This window comes from Malaya genurostris, chromosome 1 (genome assembly GCF_030247185.1).
Source record: "Malaya genurostris strain Urasoe2022 chromosome 1, Malgen_1.1, whole genome shotgun sequence".
NCBI lineage: Eukaryota > Metazoa > Arthropoda > Insecta > Diptera > Culicidae > Malaya > Malaya genurostris.
The window spans coordinates 162,871,976-162,895,705 of record NC_080570.1 but is presented as its reverse complement, the minus strand read 5'-3'; the positions used below and the strand labels follow the sequence as shown (position 1 = coordinate 162,895,705).

General features: G+C 39.2%; 1 protein-coding gene across 7 annotated transcripts in view; it reads left to right on the top strand.

Annotated features, from left to right (window-relative positions):
- The window catches only part of LOC131426570 (high mobility group protein DSP1), a 65,412-nt gene that overhangs the window by 3,651 nt on the left and 38,031 nt on the right, over positions 1–23,730 (top strand). The window lies entirely within an intron of this gene.

Sequence of the window (23,730 nt, the reverse complement as noted above, 5' to 3'; positions counted from 1 at the left end):
GCGCGCGCACACACACACTGAGGGGTGAAGGAGGAAATGGTTAACCGGAGGGGGGATCGGATTGGACTCTGTTGGTGACAGTTTGTTTTGATGTTGGTGCTGCGTGTTTTTTTTCTTTATATATATTTTTTTATTTTTTCTACATCGTATCGTTGCCTAGAAAACAACGGGTATGTTTTATCACGGCATTTGATTTAGATAACTCTGGGATCTGCCACGGGTGATTGGATTAGTGTTAGTAGTAGTAGTAGTAGTCGGTAGCAGTAGTGACAGTAGTGCCCGTTTGTAATAATATTCAAAAACGTTTTGCAGCTCTTAATTGTGACATTTGAATGTCTTTTTACAAGAAATCAGTTTACTAAAAATTACCTGGATGTAGATAGTTAAGTTGACCAGTTCAGTTCGGTTACAGGCACTTGAAAAATATAAAAAATATTTCTTATACCATGTTCACACTATGAGTTAAAACAAGTTTTAACTCTGATTTCATTTTTTAAGCGAAATAACATGTTTTACTTTTGCATTATTTCATATTCAGAAACGTCACATTGAAACATGTTTTCCCGAAATAACATGATATAATTGTCAGTAAAGCACAACCCTGCTAGCATTTTCCGTCACTTTACGACTATGTCAATTGACAAGCTGTTCAACAACAGCAGTTTTCCATCAAAGTAGCCATGTAATAATAATAAAACAAAACTGGTACCAACGTTGCCAGGTATACCGATTTCTCGGTATTTATACAGATTTTGCCGTCTATACCGCAATACAGATATGTACTCCCGAAATACCGATAACTCACGAATCATACAGATAAGTACAGATAGATTTTTGCGCCGAATACAGATTTTTGGACAAACGACCTGGCAACGCAGACTGGTAAAACCACTTTTGTTTTTGAATTAAAAGATGACTTTTTTGATCATTTGCTGCTCAAAAATATTCGGAACGTTGGCAATAAGCGTGAAACGATAATATCCTTCATAGCTAGGAAAAGGTCCTGGCTTATTTCTCATTTTTCGGATGTTGTCAAATACTTTTTTCTTTCCTACCTGCGACGTAGGCATTTTTGCAGTTTGTTCATAAACAAACTAACAAGTAATATGTCATTCGTATAACATAATCTTAGTGTGAACAGTGCGGTTTTAACTTTATATTACTATCGTTAAAACATGTTGTTTTCTGCAGGTATGAACATAGTATTAGAAACATTTTTAAAACATAATTGCAACAATTGGACTCGTCAACAGTTGGTTGTAACCATAACAACCAAAAACATATGCCCTAATGTATTCTCAATTAGTCATGCGTGAACAGTATTAAAGAAGTTATTCTGTCAATTACTCATTATTAAATACGACACCTCAAACGACTGTTCTTTGAGTGAATGTTCGAAGAACATCATACACACGAACCACTGTTCTTCTAAACCAATTATCAACTTTTTCTGGTGTCAAACTTCGATTATTGCGCCTAAATGTATGCAACAGTAATTATTGCGTTAATCTTCGCTTGCCATTGTGCATCGAAATGATACAAACTGGACGCTAGTTAAATCAGCTGAGTTGTTTAACGGAATCACAAATGTCGCCTATATTTTTACATGATCGAATGCAGTTACTGTTTCGCCTCGGTTTGGAATGACCAATAAACTTTACTTTGAACTTTACGATTCATCGCACAGTGGCCAGAAACTGGACAAAGTCAAGTCGGTCAATAGTCTGTGTTGGGTTTCAGTGACGGTTAAGGAGTTGAAGTGTCTTCATAAAAATTTCACAGAATTATATACCACTTCTGGTTAAAGAGTTTTCAAACTTTTCATTAAAGTGGCAGTGCAAATTTCGAGGAAAAAACTAGGGATGTAAAAAGAAATTAACGTTTTGAGTATTTCTACGAATGTCTTCAGCATTTGCGTATAAAATTAATCAAGCATTCTTTTGAATTTATCTTATCTAACTATTTGAAATAAATAAATAAATGTAGTAAGCATGTGCTTTCATAGAGCATTGAATACTTCCTTGAGGCCGTGTTTAACTGGGTTTAAGATTAGTTTAGTTAAGATTTGTAAATCCTTATTGTATTTAAAGGCATTTTTTCGTTTTCAGATGCATACTTTCTTTATTTTCAGTGGCGTCTCGTCCTCATGTGCACCTCGTGCACTGCACAACCGATCAAATCAAAGCAGTTAACTGCATCCCCATCCGCATTCAATTATTTTTAGATCTCTATTCGTTCAATGAAAGCAGGTCGGATGGTACCGAATATAAAATAATGAGCGATATTATCCACAGTACAACATACATAAATTCACTCTAAGCTTCCTGCGCTTTGCTGGCCAATGACAACCAAAGCCAAAGGTTCTGTGAGAAACCAAAGGTTCTGTGAGAACACTGAGCACACCTTCAGGAGAGGCTTAAGTGGCATATGCTTATGGCAGTTGAGAACAAATTGCTATCTTAGTAAAATAAAGTTAAATAACAAATTCCCATCCAAAAGTAAATCGTCATTTCATCATATTGAAAAACCCAAACGAATATTCAATCTTTAGTTACAACGAATTGTTACCTCTGATGTCATAACACATAAGCAGTGCAAAACCCGTAAATTTTTCAACGAGACGACACTGTTTATTTTAATTAGTTCCAATTCCACTACTATCTGTAATTAACAATAAACTTGTTCAATCCACCTAGTGATGCCTTTCTCATATTCTTCATTATCTCCTTTATATTACAGTAAAATAATCTAAATACTAATTAGAAAAATTTAGTACGAAGTTTTGAGGAGTTCTTTTGCATAATACTACTACATTTAAGTACTACAATTGAATTTAAATTAGTGAAAATCGATTCTACCATATTTGAGAAAACGAAAGTGACTTCAATTTAAAGATTTTGACCACTATTTCCAGAATTTTCGAAACTGGATACCGGTGTAGTGAAATTATGGATCATTAAACCATCAGAAAACTTGAACTTAAAACTGTAACAGTTCAAAGCCCAATTTAGAACAATTTCTAACATTTTCTGCACCTTCGATTTAGGCTTGAAATAAATGACGGGACCAGTATAACTAACTGAAAACTGTTGGTATGGCCATAAATTTATCATCTTGTAATGTTAGAACCGTAGGTCAAATTTGGATTATGGTTTTTATGGGACTAACAGACCTGTTAATTGGAGTTTGGTTTTATGGAAATCAGATGAGTTTATTTGGCCTTAGACTGATTTGGTCGGCAAACTAGAGAAATTTATTAGCCAATTGAATGAGTTCGCTACTCATAACAATTTTACTTATGAACCAAAAAAAATACTCTCGAAATTGACATTTTACTCTAAGCACCCTAAATCCAGAATCGGAAGTTGGATCTGAATAAAAATCGGGATATTCTTATGGTATCTGAAGACCTCCCAGTTAAATCTAAGATGGTAGAAACCGGTTGAACTATCTTCTAAAAAAGTTACTGTTATTATTTCCACTATTTTGGTACATATCGCCCTGTAAATCCGGAACCGGAAGTCGGATCCAAATTAAATTTAAGAAAATCGGTTCAGTCATCTTTGAGAAAATTGAGTGACAATATTTGTGAAGGTGTGCAACATCTCGGGAGCGCACCCTTTAAAAAAAATAACTATAAATTAGCATAGTAAAAATCTAAAAGATCGCATAAAAAACACAAAACTAAGGAAATTTTTCTGTTGACGCCAGATGTCACAGTCGTCAGTTTGTCTCTTGCATCTTTTATTGTTTAAAGTGAAACTCGGAACTCGCCGGCATATCACTTCATCGCTTTCATTTGCATTGGCAAGATGTCAAATCCAACCAAAATAGTTCGAAATAATTATATTGCTTGAAAAAAAAAAAACAACAGACGTTTTCCCAGGAACTTTAGCATATAAATTTACTGGTTGATAGTCCCGGTCGCGATGAAAAAATCGCCCTTCATGCCACAGGAACATAAGGAAGTTGTCGTTTAATATTCCTGTCCCCGGCGTCGTTCAATGTATGTCTTGACGTAGATTCCTTGACGGTTCGATTTTCAGCTCGATACATGGTTGTAGACAGCACGTCTAGGCTAGTGATATTTCAAATGGAGAGATTGAAGTGCGGCTTTCAGTTTCCGACTTTCCTTCCAGGCCAGCGATCTTGGCCCCGTTCTCCGAAAAATTCTGTTAAATTGATGACAGTTGGTTTTAGTCACACTCGACTCGAATTCCTTTACCTAGTTGCGCGTGCGAGTAGCGCGGATTTTTGCGATGTGCGAGCAAAATTTGAACGTGATGTTTCTCTCTATTCGATGCCACATTTATGAACTGAGCGACGTGCAACCTTTTTTAGGGACGATGGAAAAATGCATCAAGTTGAAGTTGGCCAATATTCTATCGTATGAATACGCTAACTTTGACAAAAATTTCCAAATTCGCCTTGAACTACTTGCTTAGAAAAAAATATAAATTTATGTCTTCTGAGACCGACATATTCGAGCATCTAAAATGACACATATTGATAGTTGATTTAATACAATATTCGTGCATTTTGATTTATTTCTAAGGAGTGTATCGAAAAGTAGTTAGCAACATTGATTATTGAATAAAAAAGCGAAAAAAAACATATTTTGATATCAGTTTTCGATATAATGTAGAAAAATTACATTTTTATGCATTTCACTGATTATATTGAAGAAAATCCTAGTTTCTGTCAAAAGCTCGCACTTTGGACTTGACATTCTTCATTAAATTCTGCACAGTTACTTTTGTGACTTTCCTGGTGGTAGCTGTCCAGTTTTTTTTTTGAACTCCTGTATGTTTTGGGACACTGTACCTTCCTTCCGAAAGTGCCGCTTGACAATTGCCCAATACCTTTCAATTGGCCGAAGATCCGGACAGTTCGGTGAGTTGTACCTCATTGGTTACGATATCGCCACTGCGCAAAGCTAGTTCGGTGAGTTGATGTCCTTTTCCACGAATTGTACATTATTTTTTGACAACCACTGTAGAACGGAGTTGGCGTAGTGGGCTGAAGCCAAATCCGGCCAGAAGAGAGGAGGAGCCTTATGCTTTCTGTACAGTGGCAGCATTCTCTTCTTCAAACATTCTTCCTCGTACACCTTGGCGTTGATTGTGCCCTTCGTGACGAAAATCGACGACCGCAAACCACAGGTACAAATTGCTTGCCAGACCAACACCTTCTGCCCAAACTTTTCCATCGCCACCGTGGTGTCCGCGTATAATATAGCGGTCCGGGCAGCGCTCGAGAGTCTTCCTTGGTGTAGGTTTCGTCGTCGATCAGGATGCATCCGTCTTTATTCTGTAGAATCCGGTTATACAGTTTTCGCGCTCTTGTTTTGGTCTGAACTTGCTGTACCAGGGACTTTTTCGGCACCTTCTGTTTCTTGTACGTTTTCAGGGAGTTCCGAACTTTGATCCGTTGAATCATCCCGATGCTGGTGTTGAACTGCTTGGCCAAATCCCGCGTCGACGCCGATGGGTTTTTCCTCATGTACTCAACCACTTTTAAGTCCCGGCCGGGCTGGCTGGGACCCGTTTTCCTACCGGATCGGGGCAAATCCTTAATGGAAAGGGTCTTACCGAACTTCTCGATAATATTTTTGACACTGGTGTGGTGCACTTTCACCCGTTTTGCAATTTCGTTGTACGTGACACCACTTTCTGAGCACCAAGTGTGCAGAATTTTCTTTCGCGTTTCCGGATCAATTCGACTCATCGTTGAAACGATAAACCGTACCGAAACCAATCGATTGCGCAGCTGTTATTGACTTGTAAACAAACATGTCACCGCAAAACACGCTGCAAAAAATTGAGCCATTTCAGAGTAATAACTGTTTGAATGTTGCTAACTACCTATCGATACACTCCTTAAGTGTTGAAGCGTGTAATTTTCCGTACCGTTTCATTCATTTCCTGTACTGGTTGAGCTCGACAATAGGGACGCGGGCGAGTAGCGCGAATTTTCGCGATGTGCGAGCAAACTTTGAACATGATGTTCCTCTTCATTCGATGCTATTTTCAAAACAGTGATGAGCAAATATCAAAATCAAACTGTAGATGTTTAACAATTGTATTTTGATTTTAAAACACTTGCATATACAACTATTTAATTTTCCGTACCTGTGTGAACGAATTATGTTCTTGTAAATTAAGTCATACGTGGAATTACGTCACCTGTAAATTTCATAATATGTTACTGTGCAGGTTTTTGCAATTATTAGTACCTAACAAGACAGCAGTCTAAAAGGCTGATGAGAACACATTCGTAGAAATGAAAATTTTCGAAAAAAAAATCACGCAGAGACGGAACCCGAACCCGAACCCGTAGTTTTGCCTATCCTGGGAATGCCGTTTCGCGATTTAAATCGCTCTGCATGTGAAACACAACAGCTATTAGTCTGTTTTCTGTGTTGTGTTTCACATGCAGGGTGAAAAAGCTACGGGCTAGAGTCCCGTCTCTTTGTTTTTTTTTTTGCAAATTTTCACTCCTACAAATACATTTCTAACGTCTTTTTCAGTCTGTTTATTCGTTAGGAGGAACTGATAATAGTAAAATATTACTGCATATTGGGTCATTTTTGGGTGGCGTGTACTCTCCAGCATTGGGTGACGTTTATGAAAAAAAAAACCGATTTTGTCATGTAGATCAGAGTAGGCGTTGGAAGGCGGTCTGTCACATTGCAGTCAATTTAAGTTCTTGGAGGGCAACTAAAAACTGCCGAATCAACTTATTCTTCTAAACAATGTGAATTTAAAGTGGTGTTGAATACCGGATCATCTAAAAGTTCCTATCTCTCCGGAATGTACTGTAGAGGACACTTAGTGATGACCACTGTTGGATCACGAAAGTCACAAGTTTTTGATGCGTGTTTCACAGTTTTTTTGTCTGTCTGAACGTCTGAACGCCACGATTAAAGCGAAAACGAAACGGAGAAGGAGGAACATTACTGCCTCAACAGGAGAACAGTTTTATTGAAGTTTTATCGTACCACTTCAAGTTGAAAGGTTTTATAGCACTGCCAGGCGGTGGAACTTGGCAAGCTAAGCTGGCTGGTTGGCTAGCTGGCACTAGTCTGATCAGTTTTATTTCTGGTTCGGGATATGAAAATCGATGGTGTCTTTCGGAAGAATAATTCGACACTGCCGGTAAAGATTTTTTTTTGTTCATTGGAGGAAAACCACGAACCACGAGCGGCAGCAGCATCTCTCTCTTGGGGGTTTTCTCCAAAATATTCTTCAAAGGCCCTCAATTGAACTGTGGGCACATATCAGCTTGGGCCTGCCAGCTGCATTTGCCAGGAATTATTATTTTCCGTGCGCGCTTCCACCTGCTGTTTGTCCGCCGCCGCCGCCGCCAACCGAAAGTCACAAATTCTGCTGGCTCCCATCCATTGTTGTGCGGTTCTCTATGTATTTATAGTTGGTTGATTTTCTGGCAGACGCGGGTGGTGGCGAGTGTTGGCACGGCACAACGAGTGCCGCCTTCTGCTTCTTCTTCTTCTCGTCACCATCATCAGGTTAGGCTGTTCTTCCTCTATCGCTAGAAACTAACACCAGCTCCCTGTAGCTGAAACACGCCGCACCGGGTGACGCATAGCCGGCCGAGACCAGGGAATGAAAACTGCGCAAACCGTCGAGAAGGCAGGCAGACGATGTGGAGGGGTGTGGCAGGAAAGGAGGGAAGGAGAGCGAGAGACAGAATAATATATAGATAGCATATAGAAGAAGGCAATATATTTTATTTCATACATAGGAACGTTGCTTTCCTCCACGCGTCGCTGGCTGACGACGATGGCTGCTTGGTCGGTCGGTCGGTTGGTTGGTTGGTTCGTCGTTCCCTCTTGGCAAGTCCAAAAGGCCGCGGTTCGCCGATCGAGGGGCGGTGGACTTCGTTTGGAAGCAAGCCACGACAAGCGAAAAGAGGAAAAACATTTTAGAATCAATTTGATATAAATTTCTTTCGTCTCGTCCAGGCCGCAAACTTTCTTCCATAAACTGCTCCATAGTTGGAAGAAGCAGGTTTGCTCGCGGCGTCCGGGAGAGTTAAAGCCTAATTAGAAAACTGCGTGCCCGCTCAAGGTAGTAACAGGCAATCACTGCCGCCGCATCCTTCCCCTACCGATCCGAACGTACGTTGTTTTTTATGGGTCAATGGCGTCATTAATTTCACATCGGATGAACCCCGTGAGCGCTAATCCATCATCAATCATATTCTTGCCAGCCAACTTTTCTTCGAATTGTTGTGCGAAAAATAAGCGTCATTGTTTGTTACTTCGAAATGTGGAACACGTCGTTTGTTGTGGGGCATTCGTGCTCATTACTGTCAAAGGTAGTTGAACTACGCAGTTAGCAGCTGTGTGCGAGTGCGTGTCTTTTTTAACGGATCTTCACTTCCTAACAGTTCACCATACAACGGTGCTAAATTCTTTAATCAGAAAAAATCACTATTTCATTAAACGAATCCAAAATCTATTGTTGTAAGCCTCGATCCTTTGTTCTTTGAACACAAAAACAAGTATTGAACGTTTTACGAACAAATATAAAATCTAAATGTTCCGTGCTCAAAATCAACTCGTCAGAATCTGGTTTTAAAGTGTTCATCATCATTTAAATTGTCTTGGTTTCGGTGTACTGACTTTGATGTCACATTTCGTGTTGCTGCGGTTGCGCGACGTAAAGTTACGACGTTATTACGTAAAGTTCAAACGAAGATTCGGCACTAAATTCAAATATGATGGAGCCTGGTTCTCGTACATGACTTCAGCTTCCTGTGGAACACTTTGTCCCAACGCTACATAGGAAGGTATGAAGGTAAAAAAAATTAAAAAAAAATGTAGAAATATATAAAAAACTACGTGGAAAGGCATAGGTCAAGTGATCCGTAGTGAACGAATTCTGTTTCGAACACCAGGAAAGAGTTCTTTCTCGAAATCTAAACTTTTCGAATGTGGTCCGCTCGAATCCTAGCTACCTTTGATTTTGTCAGCGTTATCGGGAATACAAATGAAATACGATCGAAAAATCAATACGTCATTATTCAGAATAAGGGTGAAAATTTTCGCTGTATTGCGCGACTGCATATTACGCAAAGTTTAAACGAAGATTCTGCGTAAAATTCAAATGTGATGCGGCCTGGTTCTCGTACATGACATCTGCTTCCTGTGGAACAACATTGTCCCAACACTACATAGGAAGGTATGAAGGTTAAGTGATTTATGGTTCGAGAGCTCCGTTTCGAACAGGAGCTTATCTATTTTTTGTTCCATTGAAAAGCTGCTATATTGTGACACATTATTGCGCATAGTTTGAGGAATTAAATTTTATATTGCTGAATCTGTGTGCATTTTTATAGTTTCTAGGAAAAATGTGTAGTTAAATAAAGTTGAAGTTTTGTGGATGATAACGTCAATTCCATATGATTTCAGCGTTTTTTTGTTGTTTATTGATAGAGGGCGTTATATTTTTTTTCTCAAAATTTAACATAAAAAAGTTAGCAAAGTGAAATTTTTCATTTTTGAGTTATAATTTTTTGATTATTACTCAGAAACGGAAAATTTGGTATGGCTAATTTTTTGATATAATAAAATATAAGCATTTTTGCAGAGCATATGAAAAAAATGAAAAAAAATCGGTTTAGTCATTCAAATGTTATTTTTTTATTTAAAAAATATTTTTATTCAGGCCTTATTCAAATGTTATGATTTATCTTTAATTGGGCATGTTTGATGACATAAAATTTAAAAAAAAATTTAATTCAAAAACGAAAAGTTTCACTTCGCTAATTACTCTGAGTTCTTTTTTAAACAGCTTTGCGGATTTCCGAAGTTACGACGTTTTCTTACGCGAATTTCCGAAATTACGCGGTCTCAAAGTCCCTAAGTACCAAAACAGTTTTTTTTCCATAATTTTGTTTTGAGATTGCATCATATCTCGACGTTTCTTGAATCTCAAAATTTTCTAAGTCCAGTCTATTTGTCTAAGTCCAGGCTTGCTCAGCAAAGCTGTTTGATATAAGTTGTTATTTGATTTTACCGAAGAAAGCAAATCTATCTCAACACGTTCGGAAAATATTTTTCGGATCACTCTAATGATAAGAGCCACCTTAATACCGTCTATATCCAAATTTAACACTGATTATTTGTCCTGCAAACACCGTAGCTTTAAAGTGAAAAGATAGGCCAGAAATGTTTTTGTTCCCCTAAATTGTGGATCCGGGCCACTGTAAACTTGTATATCGATATTGAAACACGCGAAATTTTTTTTTATTTTCCTTCTTATTTATCTCTGTCAATATCTTTTCTTCAGGTCTGTTTCTTGTTGGTAGTGATGAAAAATAAAAACTTAGCTCAAGGCAGCTTTTAGTGTATCAACACAAAATTCAAAATAAATTTAGCCAAGCACTTCGTTTTTAAGAGACGAATCAGCCTCCGGCTCAAAGTCGTAAGTAAGTGAAATCATGTGTAAGTCCAAGATTTTATTTACCGAAACGGATCTCTGTATAATGAAAAATGATCACAAGCGGGTAGTTCAAGGTTTTAAGAGGAATCCGAACAGTTCTGTAACAGATTTGGTGAAAAAACAGTAGCTGAGTAGAAGTTTCGTGCAATACTCAGAAATACATACATACAAAGTTCAAAAGTACCGCATTGTCTTATTATCGATGACAAAAAGCACGTGGAAGCAGATTCCCGACAGCTCTCGGGAATCCTATTTTCGCTGCTCATCATAAATTTACTGTCCCAGAAGACGTTAGAAAGCAAAAGATGTCAAAGTTTGCCAAAAAAACTTTTGATTTGGCACGAAATTTGTTCAGGTGGAAAGCGGAGCACTTCATTTTTGACAACCGGGACGATCAATGGGCAGGTACTCAACAATACTTCCACTTCTATGGTCACAAAATGGTCCTACGCTTTTCTGGTAGGGATTTAGCTTCGTGCCATAGCTCGAATGAAGGTCTGGCGTGATACAAGACTAATGAGACAACTTCCTACCAAAGACATTAAATTCTCCGAACGTAACGGAATTACACTGAGGTTTAGGCGTTTTTTATCCGTGGTTTTACGCGGATTTCCGAAGCTATGTGTTTTTCCTACGCGGATTGACTAAGTTACGCGGTTTCTTTATGCGAATATTCAAAGTTATGCGTTCTGTTGTGTCTTAGGAATGCACGAAGCGTCGAGATCTGGTGTTATCCCAATACTTTTTAAAAGTCAATTCTCCGACACTTAGAATATTCTCGATTTGGTTTTCAAACAAATAAACGATTCCAGGCGAAGTGTAATGAATGCTTAACGCAAAAGCCCATTTGATCAAGTTGTTGTTCTACCAGGAAGAAAACACTTCAAAGAATTCAGATTAAAATTTTGAACCGTCCTCCATGGTTTAGTACGAATGAGTTAAATGTTACCCCCACGATTATAGAATTATTAAATGTAATGTCGCATAATGTTATAAGAAAATTCCCACAAAAAACAATTGAGTACATTCGCTCCTTGTGTTAGAGTTAGTAAGTTAGTATGTAAATTCTTCCGTTTTTATCCATTACGAATTGAAAACTGTCCCAGAAAGTATGGACGCACTTTGATTTCGCTGTAAATAATTCACAAGTGTTAGAAATTCAAATTTTATTCAGTATACTGATAGTATTAGACTACAACAACAGAATATTATTCTCAACATTTGCTACTTAGCCATTGTAGACTAGCTGGCTTCGAATCATGGGTAGAAGTCGTTTTTGTAAACATTCCTTGATGTATATTTCGCTGTTCATTGAAGCAGTGGTGATGAAGGGCTTCGACTACAAATTGCTTGCCAGACCATAGATTTCTTACCAAATTTTTCGACTTCAATCGATGTCTCGGACTGGTTTAACACTTGCCCTTCTTGCACCGTATAATATTGTGGTCCCGGTAAGGATTTGTAATCGAGTTTCACGTAGGTTTCGTCGTCCATGATTATGCAGGTCAAATTTCCAGCAAGAATCGTATTGTACAGCTTTCGAACCCTCGGCCTGATTCGTAGATTCTAACGTTCTTTAGCACGAAGAACATTTGACTTCGAAGTGCCCACTTTTTTGGCCACACCCCGAACTGAAACCTCCTTCTTTTGCTCGAACGCCTTCAGTACACGTTTATCCAACTGAGGGTTAGCAGGACCTTGTTTTCGACCCGTTTTCGGTTTATCCTCAAAGGTGTTATCCTCACCGAACTTCCTGATGTCATTTCACACGGCTTTTTCACTTACTCCTTCCATTATTGCTATCTTTCTCAGTGACAGTCCGCGTTCTGTGCACCATTTGTACACAATTGATCGACGTTGTTCTGCTGAAAGTCCACGCTTTTCGAAACAAACTAATGAAAACGAATAAACAACTGCACAAGTGGTTAGAGAAGAGTGTAAACAACAGGACGCAGCCGTAAAAATTGACAGATTCTGAACCATTGCGAAATGGCAGCGGTTTTTGGTTGCGTCCATACTTTCTGGGACAGTCTTTAATTCAGTACCGAACCAGAATCCATGTCTCTTATTCAGTTCCAGAATTCAGTTTTAGAATTCTGTTTCGGCATCCAACTTACCGAGTTTAGGTTTAGAATTCAATTCACGAATCTAGCATCAAAATTGAATTGCAGAATTCAGCTCAAGCATTCGACTAAAAAATTTGGAACTCAGGACAATTCCAACTCGTAAAAAAAACTATAAACCAACATTTTTTACGTTTCGTTTCTGACTCATTCATCTAATTGAACTGCTTAATGCTAAACTCGGCAGTTCAATTTGAATCGCTAAGCAGACGCAAAGTTTCTGCTATTTGCAGAACACTTATATTTTGCAACGCAGTGCAATGTCTTTGCTGACGTGCCGAACGAAAACGTGTTTTCGACTTTTTTCTGGCCTATGCAGGTTTGGTCATTTAGGGGTTAGCCGTTTTGAACATTTTTTACGCTTCATCTTTTACCCCTAGATGCATAAATTTTCAATTTTAATACTTCTTCAAACAAGCAAAAACTGACTGCAGTCAAATTACACACTTCATTTATTTTTCTAATGCTTGTACTTAAGAGTAAATGCCATACATGTCGATGTCGAATGGCGCACACTAGCTCCTTGAATTGATTTTTTAAAACATTCGTTTGCAACCAAAAGAACGAGGCTCCGAAACAATGGAGCAAGACATCAACAAACTCATCTTACTGTAGTTTGATGGAAGATCAGATCGTTCATGTATAAGACGCAATGTAGTGGGCATAGGTGACATCCTCGAGGTTGATCGACTAAAACATAAAGTCAATTTTGCTTTCAACGATGGAAACACCGATCGCTGTTCCAATATGGTAACAGTTACCTTAGAGTGCAGTGCAACAAACACGAACTCAAATTTTGTGACTAAAATAATTCAAAACAAAATGATAGCAAAATAAAAACGCTTGATTTGGCAGGCAAGTTGTAGTTATAGTTTCAATGTCTAAATAATAGCTCTTAGTTTATAAAATAGGCATGTTTCTCAAGTTGAATGCTTCCTGGGTTTTCTTTCAAGTATGCTTACTAACGAAAGAAAAAAAAATCGATTCAAAATTACCACCCAAAATTCAATTTTCTAATCTCGAAATCCGGATGAATATGGACGGACACCAAAACAATACAGTTGGGAAATTTTCGCTTTCAGAAGTCGGTCCCACACACACACACACACGGATCAGTAACAGTGACAAAACAGCTGTGGTCAGGCTCCGAAGGATATGTCCATCCTCGTGTCTTCCGCGCCATTACCAGGCCCTGGGTTTGCGTTTCACACGTCACCAGCGATCGTGCCGACCATAAACCACACGATGCCTGCCACAGCGTGCAATTTTTAATGGCCATTCCGCGTATCTCCAGCATTTATCTTTTCTGTCTCGCGCGTTTGCAAGCAAGTCGGTATGTACCTTTCAATTTCGTAGTTTTAGGTTTCCTCTCTCCAGTCGCGCTTCAGGTCCAGTCTTCGTCATCGTCCGTCGTCGGTGTGACGGTGGTTCGATCAGGTCGGATCCGCATGTGTGTGGGATTGGGGTGGTAACGGAGAAAAAAACGTGTTCCATCGAATTGCTTTTTTTCCAGCAAGTATCGCAAACCGATGACCCTCTCTCTCTCTCTCTCTCTCTCTCTCTCTCTCTCTCTCTTTGTCCGTCTATATCTGTCTCTTTACCCTTTCCGATTGGAATTGGACGAAAAAAAAACCCGCTCGTCATACTCCGAAAAGATTGGCTGGATGGCGGGGGGGCGGCTAAAAGAAGGGATGTTGTAAATTTACTTTTACAACCGCGCGCGTTTCTCAAGCCAAAATCGCGTGAATGGTTGCTGGTAAAATGCCTGCTAGCGATTGTCTGTAACGAACGGCCGAACCCGGTTTCAGGAATTTAGGTTAAACCACACTCTGCGCTCTTTCGTTGTGCCCACCGCATGCGAACTGTCTCTCGGTTGGTACTCTTGTGGACTCCAACTCCGGTTCTGTTTCGTTGCCATGCCACCGAAGTTGACGCTTGCTGCGTTTGCGAGAATCCGCTGGTTACCCGACTAATTGGAGATAAATTTCTCGTTGATCGAATTGTTTTAGTTTTACGGTTAAACTACAGAACCGAGGGTTCGGTAAATTTAATTTATCATCAAAACCGTTCTACCCCTTAATTCCCTCGTTCTCGTTCTGTCCGGTACCAGCAGTGTCGTAAATTATAATTTACATTATAAATGGATGCTTTTCGATGATATATTGCCTCCTTGGTTCGCTACGGTTTTTCCCATGGTGGTGCCGCAAAAACGGGACGACAGGCCCCGGCACACTGATAAATGTATGTGAACGAAAGTAGTTTTCCTTCTGTGTCGCTTGGCTTCCCTTTTTCTTTTTTTTTTGATCGGAGGATGTGCGCAAAAGTTACTTCCTTCCTGGTGTGTGTGAGTATGCCGACGGACGCACAGGCATATGTGTGAGTTTGATCCCCGGTATCCTTTAACTGAATAATTCAACAGTCGCTGTTCTGGGAATTTTCCCAAATTCGTCTTATTTCGAAAGCATAGAAAAAAACGGGAACAGGTTCAAAAGATTTGATTAGCTTTAGGGTATGAAGCGATGGAATGTGTGATCCAAGTGGTCTTGGATGGGCATGAACACATACTGATTCGATGGGAACTGGATTTTAGGACATTCTTGATAATTAATTATTATAAAAGAACATGTTTATAGTTTGAGAGGGGAACTCTATAGAAAATGTGATCCATTTTCATTAGCTTACTGTACAGAAACCGAAGAAGGCAGGATAATTCCTCTTAGAGCATCTGTAGTTGTACGTTTGAGGATAAGTAAAACAATTTTTATGTATTAAAACTATTCAAAATGGCGTGCCGATTTTAAGGGTTTTGCCTAGATCCTCCACAGTACGAATAACGAGATACAATTTCAAGTCGTCTGCATATGTCAGTTTGTAATCATTTCCCAAAGAAAATGAAACGTCATTGAAAAATAGCGCAAATAGCAAAGGTCCTAAATTACCGCCTTGTGGAACTCCTGATTTGTTAGAAGAATGAGATGATAAACTGTTGCTCAATTTCATTCGTAGAACTCTCCCAGAGAGATATGAGTTTAACTAGGACACAAGATACGCGCAAAATCCGAGACGAGATAATTGCTATTATAACATGAAACTCACGAAAGCTTCTCAAACGTCGAGTTCGGGTTAAGAAAAAAACATGTTCATCGGATTCAGGTCGGGTACGGGCGACGATTACATCATTTTTAATGGGTACGGGATCAAACAGAAAAGTATGTTCGAACGTAACCTAGGAAAATCTACGAATCTAAACACCCAATAGTTCCGGAACTGGAAGTATTGCCAACAACGAATTCAGGGATTCTGTATGAAACCATGAGACTTTTCCTTTGAATAAGTTTGTGAAAATCGATTTGACTATCTGGAAGAAAAGTAAGGTTGATACTTTTGCAGTTTTTGGCCACTATTTCCAATACTATCGAAACCTAATCTCGAGAACCGGAATAGCCGAAATTCCTATGGCCCTATATATTTTTCTATATCATTTACTTCACCCCGGCTTTAACCATTTTGGTCGTTCACCGAGGATGATGGCGCTATATTTTTTTTAACGCTCAACCCAGTAGTTCCGGAACCGGAAGTCAGATCCAGATGAAAATCAGGAATTTTATTTGGGTTTATAGGACCTTCTACTTAAATCTAAGCTCATGAGAATCGGTCAAACCATCTCTGAGATAATAGTCTGAGTTTCATTTTGGAGTATTCACTATTTTCGGTACTTCCGGAATCGGAAATCGGGAACCAGAATAGTTTCGAACCCGGTTTTTATTTGGATCAGGGTCATTTCGCCGAAAGCCGTTTTGCGAAAGCCGTTTCGCCGAAAGCCATTTCGCCGAAAGGGTTATTTCGCCGAATGACATTTCGTCGAATCCTGACATCATCTTAAAATCGTAATAAGAATTGATTTAAAATAAAGACAAATGAAAGATGGTAGCGTTAACACCCGTTTTGTTGACCTACAATTGTACTTCTTGAATTAAGATTGATTCTTGTACTCTTGAATAAAGATTGATTCATGAACCTCCGAACGAAGTTCCCAAGAAAACTTGTTGACTATTAGCTACTAAGCATCAAAGCAATTGCATAGGTGTATCTACCAGGCAAATGTATGTGGTAGTTTCTGTTTATTAAGTGAAAATGAAAATATATCTAACGCGGCTACGCCACATCGGTTTGGTTTATGTGCTGCATTCCTTCTTATCCTATAACAACAAGACAATCGGCCACGTTAGGATAAAGCAAATGAGCCAATTAAAAGATGTATTTGAAAAAATGCCATTCCGAAAAAAAATGAGTGCGCATTTTATACCTAATTTTCACATATTACCACATAACTCCGGAATCGGAAGTCGGATCGAGATGAAATTCAGTAGCAGGCTATGGGACTATAAGATCTTTTATTTGAATCGTGAAAATTTGGTTCAGACATCTCCGAGAAAAGTGAATGCATATATTTGTTACGGTTTTCACAGTGATTGCATAACCTTCCTATATAAGAAAGGCAAAAAAACGGATGGGTAATGTCAGAGACATAACTGGATGACGTGAATACGAATAAAACTGCTCAGCATACAATGCAAGTCATAGAAATATGATCAAAATAAATTTCGCAATCGATTTGAATACTTTAATTTTGTTCTGTAAACCACTATTCTGGCTTAAGATAAATAAGAAAAAGACGGGTGGGTAATGTCAGAGACATAACTAGATGTCGTGAATACGAAAACAACTGACATGATCTTTAACACTTCCGAATATCAATTAGTTGATCAATTGCATGAATTATGCAAGCATTCCCCTTTTTCACATTTTTCGCAAAAACAAAGAAGGCTTCACTTGATCTCGATTACTGTGAATTTCACACAGCGAAAAGTGAACGAATCTAATGAAACTGTTCTAGATTTGCACTAAACTGAGGATATATACCTTCGATTTGCAAGCAAGAAATCCTAATAGTTCTTTAGAGAACTTTTGGAGCCATTAGAACAGCTTATTTTGTGTATTGCTCTCCACCGTTGTCCTTTTTTCGTTGTTTTTTCATCAATGCAAACAACTGGCAGCTGTGACGTAATCGCTATTGTCGAAAGCGAAACTAGCTTTGCAAACGACATTCAATACATCTGCTCGCAGTGGCGATAGAATCCAAACTGATCCAATTTTTGTTAAGAGGTTTCTTTTTACGTGATTTCGTTTGTAGCTTTTTCACTGATGGGCGGTTTAAACGGCTATAAAAATAGATATTCACGATCAAAAACTTATCACTCTCTCAGAGGGTAAATTTTGAAAAGGCGCCCCATAGTAAAGTAAGTCGTATTCACGACAAAAGAAACATTCGATGATTTGAACCAATACGAAATCTCGGAATCGATATCGTTACATTTCAAGCTGCCGCACTTCTAATCACAGAGAGAAACAATTGACTTTCCTCGGTTGTGCCCCCACATTACCTTGATCATCATTTTCCGACAGCCCGTTTTTTGCTAGCCTGATTGAAATTCGACACTGATGTTTATATCCTTTTCCAGCACATGGTTGAACGGCGGTGGTGGTGGGATCAGGAAATAAACGATAATCACCCTCTTAACGATAAAAAGCCCGCCAATGAGAGCAACAAGTGTCAGTCAGAGCAGACCTTCGTTTATGACAGAAGAAATAAAAAAGTTCCTAGCCCAGGTGGTGGTGGGTGTAAGGTGGTGTAAACTGGTGGAACGCTTCCGCACCGTATAGAGACTAGCCAAGTTTTGTCTCCGCACTGACTTATGTTGTTTGCCTTAGCCATGCAAACTCCTGGTTGGAAAGAACGTACGTACGAACGAACGAACGAATCAACGGCCGTTCGTCTACCCGTCCGATCATCAACAAACGAAAAGAAAAGGCAAGCAAACAACAACACATTTGTTTTTCCTCCGTCCGTATGGAGCGAAGCGGTGTTTTATTGTTATCGATGATGACGATGCTTATTGAGAAGAAGGAAGAAGGACGGTGTGCTGCGGTGTGTGTGTGTATGTATGTTTGGAAAGACACATTCACCGGTCGGTCCCTGGGTGCTGCTGCTGCTGTTGTATGTTCTGAAATGACAGTAGTAGGCGCCGCACCGCAGCATGCCGGCATCACCGCTAAGGCAGGTGAACGAACTCGGGGGTCTTTTGCTTGATTGTCGATTGCTGCGATGCCGAAAGGGAAATGATGCTTTGGCAACTGTCCCTGATACTGAGCGCGCTGGTCGACGCCTGCTGCGATCGATGGATGATGATGCGTCTGGCTGTCGGTCGGTCGGTCGTTGAACAAGGCTGTCGACGAGTATTCTCTGTACAGTCGTCTGCTTGCTCTTTCTCACCCTCACCGCTGCAGTGCCTTACCTGCCCGATGGGTGTCAGTTGATGCGTGCGGTCGATATCATTTTCTTTACATACCTAGTAGAAGAGGGCGTCCAGAGTCGGCCTGAAGGGCAATTGGGAGACGTTCTCCTCCGGACATAGTAGAGAGGTGATACACTGACAAAGATCAAAAGAAGGGAGTCTCTATTAAGCCAGCGAAATAGCCCCAGTGAAAGTGCGAAGTAGTCGACCTTGAACTTGGTTGTACACGGCATCGAAAGCTTGTGGAAATGTGGTTGGTTGGTTATATTGAAGGTGGGAAATGGAGAAGTTTTCTGATCACAAATAGTTTTTTTTATGTTCTTGATGGAAAAGAGGGAAAGTTTACTGCTACTACCTGATAGGAGTGGAGAAATTTCAATTGAAGAATGAGACGGTAAACACGATTGTTTGAGAATCTTTGATATCAAAATTGTATAATACTTTCTTGAACCGAAGGAACAGATTTTCATTCTCGTATTTAATAGAAAACTAAACCTCATAATTCACAGGATTAAAACAAAAAAAAAACATTTTACAATTCCTGATTACATAATTATTTACAGTTGAAATGGGCACGCAGAAACCGCCCGTCACCTATGAATAACAGATTGCAATATGTCTGGGTTGGAGCGTAAATAAACTGGTCTCAATCCCGAAGTCGTACTTTTTGCTTCGAAACTGACTTTTCAATCGAGGACCGAGTTACATGTACCATTCGAATCAATTTGGCGAGATTCGGCACTTTTCTCGCAGATGGCTGCACTAATTTTCACAAAATTAGATTCCAATGAAAGGTGTTATGGTTCCATAAAGACTGTCCCAGAAAGTATGGACGCAACCAAAAACAGCTGCCATTTTGCAATGGTTCAGAATCTATCAATTTTTATGGCTGCGTCCTGTTGTTTACACTCTTCTCTAACCACTTGTGCAGTTGTTTATTCGTTTCCATTAGTTTGTTTCGAAAAGCGTGGACTTTCAGCAGAACAACGTCGAAAAATTGTGTACAAATGGTGCACAGAACGCGGACTGTCACTGAGAAAGATAGCAAAAATGGAAGGAGTAAGTGAAAAAGCCGTGCGAAATGCAATCAGTAAGTTCGGTGAGGATAACACCTTTGAGGATAAACCGAAAACGGGTCGAAAAAAAAGGTCTGGCTAACCCTCAGGTGGATAAACGTATACTGAAGGCGTTCGAGCAAAAGAAGGAGGTTTCAGTTCGGGATGTGGCCAAAAAAGTGGGCACTTCGAAGTCAAATGTTCTTCGTGCTAAAGAACGTTTGAATCTTCGAACCTACAAGAAACAGAAACAACCAAAACGTTTCGAAAGCTTGCTGGAAATTTGAATTGCATGTGTTAAACCAATCCGAGACATCGATTGAAGTCGAAAAATTTGGTAAGAAAGCTATGGTCTGGCAAGCAATTTGTAGCTGCGGTAACCCTTCATCAGCACTGCTACAATGAACAGCGTAATATACATCAAGGAATGTTTACAAAAACGACTTCTACCCATGATTCGAAGCCACAAGGGTCCTGTTGTCTTCTGACCAGATCTTGCTTCTTGCCACTACTCGAAATCAACGGTAGAGTGGTATACTACCAAATATGTCACTTTCGTCCCAAAAGACATGAATCCACCAAATTGTCCACAACTTTGACCAATTGAGGAATTTTGGGCATTAACGAAGGCACATCTTAGGAAACATGTCTCGGCAGCCGAAACCATTCAACAGTTCGAAAAAGATTGGAAAAAAGCGTCAAAACTTGTCGCCAAGAATTTAATGAGAAACGTTCGTAAGAAGGTGCGCCAGCTAGTCTACAATGGCTAAGTAGCAAATGTTCAGCATAATATTCTGTTGTTGTAGTCTAATATTATCAGTATATCGAATAAAATTTGAATATCTAACATTTGTGAATTATTCACAGCGAAATCAAAGTGCAGTCTTTATTATGTTGTATAATGTCATCTGGATTCGACTTGCGGTTACAGAATTACAGGGTGATATGCACCGGAAAAAAATTGGGTAATGTCGGAGACATAAATGGATGGTGTGAATACACTGGATTACGGGGTTTTCATGTGGTTTCTTTTTACGCGGAATTCCCAATTTATACGGTTTCCTTGGTTTGTCTTAAAAATGCATGAATTTTTCAAGTCAACTCTGTGACACTTAGAAAATTTTTGATTTAAAGGAAAGGTTTAGATTACACTAACGTCGAGAACGTTTCATGCATTTCTGAGTAATTTGGTATCAAACAATTTTTGCCTTTCTCTATAGAAAGGTATTAGAATTGCTGGAAAAACCAACTTTCGAACGGAGCCTCGGAGACCCATAGTGTTAAGGAGTGTATCGAAAATAAGCTATCCATAACTATTTCTTTCAAATTATGATAAAAAACGATATTTTATTCAAACTAAAAACTAATCCTTTATTGTACGAGGTTAAACTTGAACATAATGAAAACCGGATGAAATTTAGGTTATTATTTCACGAATTTTCGAACTTTTGATCGAACGCTTTTCATCAAGTTCCGGACAAGCGTTGCATCGCATTTTTTGGACGCTTGAGCCCAAATTTTTTTGAACTCCTGCATGTTCCCAGCTGCCTTACCAGTCTTCTTGAAGACTCTCTTCACGATTGACCAGTAACGTTCGATAGGTCGAAGCTGAGGGCAATTTGGTGGATTGATATTTTTCTCAACGAAATTTATACACTTTTCCGCAAGCCAATTTAGAATCGTTCTGGCATAGTGAGCCGACGCTAAATCCGGCCAAAATAGTGAAGGTGTACTATGCTTCTTATATAAAGGCAGAAATCTCTTCTGGAGGCACTCAGATCGATAGATTTCTGCATTTATAGTTCCGGCAGTGTAAAAAATGGTTGACTTCAAACCACAGGAACATATTGCTTGCCATACCAGTACCTTTCGACCGAATTTCTTCACTTGAATCGACCTTTACGCATCGCTCACATCCTCCCCAACGACGACAGTAAAGTATTGTGATCCTAGAAGGGTTTTTGAGTCCTCCTTTACATAAGTCTCAACGTCCATTAACACACATGAATCTGGACACTGCAAAAGACGCGAATACAATTTCCGGGCCCTTGTTGCTGCTCGCTTCTTCTGTTCTACACTTTGTTTCGAGATTTTCTGCTTCTTGTAGGTCTTCAGGTGAGTTCGCCTCTTGATACGCTGGATCATTCCAACACTCGTTCCTGCTTTTTTGCCAAATTACGTATTGACATTGATTAGAGATAGCACTTTCTGGTCCAGTTCCGGCTTGGAAGAACCGGGTTTTCTGCCTCTTCCTGGTAGCTCATCCAAAGAATAGTGTTCCCCAAACTTATTAATAATAGTTTCAACTCTGGCATGATGAATTCCAATCCGCTTCGACAATTTTCGCTAAGTAACACCCTTCTCACTTAGCCATGTGTCAAGAACCTTAATTTTCACTTCTTTTTCAATACGCGACATTTTGAAAACGCAGAATTTCAACTGCACAAACAAGTAAACAAACGAAAGCTGACAGCCAAACGCACAGCATGCTGCGATCTGACCATAAAAAACCATCGCAAATACCTGCGTACAATACAAATGTATGTGGATTGCTTATTTTCGATACACTCTTTATATACCATTCGACTCAGTTCGATGAGATCGGAAAATGTCTGTGTGTGTGCATTTCTAGAAGATATTTATACGCGCTCAATTTTCTCAGAGATGGCTGAACCGATTTTAACAAACTTATGCTCGTTTGAAAGCTACTGTTGGGTCATTGATCAAGTGCAAAGGGGGGGGGGGAGTACATGAAATTTCCAAAATCGATTTTTTTTTTGATGCCGAAACTCTTAAAACTGCATGAAACGTCGAGATTTAGTGTCATCTCAAAAAAAATTTTTTTGAGAAAATCAACTTTCTGGGACTTGACTTGAATTTTTATATATTTTCTAAGTCCCAAAAAGTCGATTTTTTCGAAAATTTTTTTTTTCGAGATGACACTAAATCTCGACGTTTCATGCAATTCTAAGCCTTCTTGCATCAGAATTATTTTTTCGATTTTGAAAATTTTATGTGCTTTCCTCACCGAACTTCCTGATTACATTTCGCACGGCTTTTTTACTTACTCCTCCCATTTTTGTTGATATCTTTCTCAGTGACAGTCCGCGTTCTGTGCACCATTTGTACACAATTTTTCGACGTTGTTCTGCTGAAAGTCTACGCATTTCGAAACAAAGTAATGAAAACGAATAAACAACTGCACAAGTGGTTAGAGAAGAGTGTAAACAACAGGACGCAGCCATAAAAATTGACCGATTCTGAACCATTGCGAAATGGCAGCGGTTTTTGGTTGCGTCCATACCTTCTGGGACAGTCTTTGGATTAATTTTGTCCTAAATGCATCAGCAATACGCTTGAATGAAATACGATAATGAAAAATGCTCTCAGATTGGCTCTTAGCACTTCTATAAAAAAAATTTGAATATATTCGTACTTTTTAAATACCTTTTGATTTATCTAATTCATGGGCCGATCAACTAATCAATGCATTTTTTCTCTTCTCTTTGCAGGTATGTAAAAACAATTAATTCATCCGGGCTAACAAAATGACGAATTTGGGCTGATAAGTATCTTTACTGACTTTCTGATTCCCTCATATGCAACGTTAAAGGAAGTGAAAAATACCAACGGTATCAAGTGAATGCTTGGTGGAAAATAAGGAACAAACAAACAAGCTGATTACAATGTTTATAAGATCTCAGTCGTAGAACAAATCCGCAACATT